This window comes from Apium graveolens, chromosome 10 (genome assembly GCF_009905375.1).
Source record: "Apium graveolens cultivar Ventura chromosome 10, ASM990537v1, whole genome shotgun sequence".
NCBI lineage: Eukaryota > Viridiplantae > Streptophyta > Magnoliopsida > Apiales > Apiaceae > Apium > Apium graveolens.
Genome location: NC_133656.1, coordinates 62597941 through 62600325, shown reverse-complemented (window position 1 = coordinate 62600325; position 2385 = coordinate 62597941). Strand labels below are relative to the sequence as shown.

Genomic DNA, 2385 nt, shown 5'->3' with positions numbered 1-2385 from the left:
ATTGCTCGTTGCCATCCTCATCATCACTGTCAAAATCCCCCACTAAGGCCTTTTCTAATGCATCAGACATTAGCATATGATCGAGTTCTAAAGTAACCGCAGAATCAATCAAATCCACTTTTAAGCACTCCTCATCTTCTGTAGGGAATTTCATTGCTTTGAATACATTGAAGGTCACATCCTGATCCTGCACCCGCATAGTAAGTTCACCTTTCTGCACATCTATCAAGGTACAGCCAGTAGCCAAGAAAGGTCTTCCCTAGATTATGGGAATCTTCTTATCTTCCTCGAAATCCAGAATAACAAAGTCTGCAGAAAAGAGGAGCTTATCCACCTTGACTAGCACATCCTCCACTATGCCTCTTGGGTAAGTAATAGAATGATCAGCCAATTGTAGAGACATGTAGGGGGGCTTTGGATCAGGCAAATCCAACTTCTTAAAGATCGACAACGGCATCAGATTTATGCTTGCTCCCAAATCACAAAGGCACTTGTCAAAAGACAACTTGCCAATGGTGCAAGGAATGGTGAAGCTACCTGGATCTTTAAGCTGTGGAGGTAACTTTTGTTGCAGCACAGCACTGCATTCTTCCGTTAGAGCAACGGTCTCAAGGTCATTCAGTTTCACCTTCCTTGAAAGAATACTCTTCATAAATTTCGCATAACTAGGCATTTGCTCCAGAGCCTCAACGAAAGGTATATTGATGTGAAGTTTCTTGAACACCTCCAGAAACTTACCGAACTGCTTATCCAGCTTTTGTTGTTGCAATCTCTTAGGGAAAGGTGGTGGAGGATAGAGCTGTTTCTCCCCTGTATTACCCTCAGGCGGAGTGTGTTCAACAGTAGTCTTCCTTGGTTCCGCCGCTTTCTCCTTTTGCTTAGCTTCTTCATCTCCAACTTCAGCTTCTCCTTCTTTTGCCTTTTCAGCATCAGCAACTTTCCCAGACCTTAAGGTAATAGCCTTGACTTGCTCTTTAGCTTCCTTCTTGCCTGGCACTTCCGTGTCACTGGGAAGTATGCCAGGTTGACGATTGAGCACTGCATTGGCTATTTGACCGATTTGATTTTCCAAGGTCTTGATCGACACCGCCTGACTCTTGCACAACAACTTAACTTCCTCAAAATCAGCACTAGTGGGTGTAGCTGCACCTCCCTGTTGAGGATATGATTGCCTTTGAGCATACCGTTGTGGTTGCTGGAATCCAGGTGGATTGAACTGTTTACTCACACCTTGCTGATATGGTGGCTGAATAGCATTCTGATTATTACCCCAGCTGAAATTTGGATGATTTCTGTTGTTAGGATGATAAGTAGCTGGCACAGGCTGTTGTTGTCGCTGATAATTGTTCACATACTGAACAGATTCGTTAACAAGAGAACACTGATCTGTAGCATGAGAACCTGCACAAAGCTCACAGACCATAGCTATTTGATTGACTCCATAGGTAGCTAGAGAATCGACCTTCATAGACAGCACTTGGAGTTGCGCTGCAATAGCGGTGGCTGCATCGACTTCCAGAACACTTGCTACCTTCCCAGGCATCATCTTTTGAGTTGGGTTTTGATGCTCATTTACATGCATGGTCTCAATAAGATTATAAGCCTCAGTATAGCTTCTGGCCCACAAAGCGCCTCCAGCTGCTGCATCGAGCATGGGCCGAGATTGGGCCCCTAAACCATTATAGAAACCAGTGATCACCATCCAATCGGGCATCCCATGATGTGGACACTTTCTCAACATTTCCTTGTAGCGCTCCCAAGCTTCGCACATAGATTCTGTAGGTTGCTGCGCAAACTGAGTAAGAGCACTCCTCATAGCAGCAGTCTTTGCCATTGGATAAAACTTCACCAGAAACTTTTGCGCCAGATGTTGCCAAGTAGTGATGGACCCAACTGGTTCATAATGTAACCAGTCCTTAGCTTTATCCCTCAGTGAGAATGGGAAAAGCCTCAGCTTGATAGCCTCATCAGTCACACCATTATATTTGAAAGTACTGCAGATCTCGACAAAATTCCTTATGTACATGTTGGGGTCTTCCGTCGCAGCTCCTCCGAAAGAAACAGAGTTCTGCACCATCTGAATAGTGCCCGGCTTGATTTCAAAGGTGTTAGCTTGGATAGCCGGATGAAAAATGCTTGACTGAATGTCATCAATTTTAGGCCGAGAAAAGTCCATAAGAGCTGGATCTGCCGGAACAATACGATCACCCATGATTACTGGCTCCTTCTGCTCACTTCCTGAATCCGAATCTTCAAAATCTATCTTCTCCGGAATATCAAGAACTTCGTCTGTCTCCTCAGCTGAATCTAAAGTCCTCTTGCGAGTACGAGAACGAGCTTGCATAAAAGCTCGCTAAACTACCTGAAACACAACCGAAAACAATA

General features: G+C 44.6%; 1 non-coding gene across 1 annotated transcript; it reads left to right on the top strand.

Moving 5' to 3' along the window:
- The first annotated feature begins 1712 nt into the window (after window positions 1–1712).
- On the top strand, window positions 1713–1819 carry LOC141694272 (small nucleolar RNA R71). The gene has a single exon (XR_012563592.1). It is a non-coding gene; the product is annotated as a small nucleolar RNA R71 (small nucleolar RNA).
- The last annotated feature ends 566 nt before the right edge of the window (window positions 1820–2385 follow it).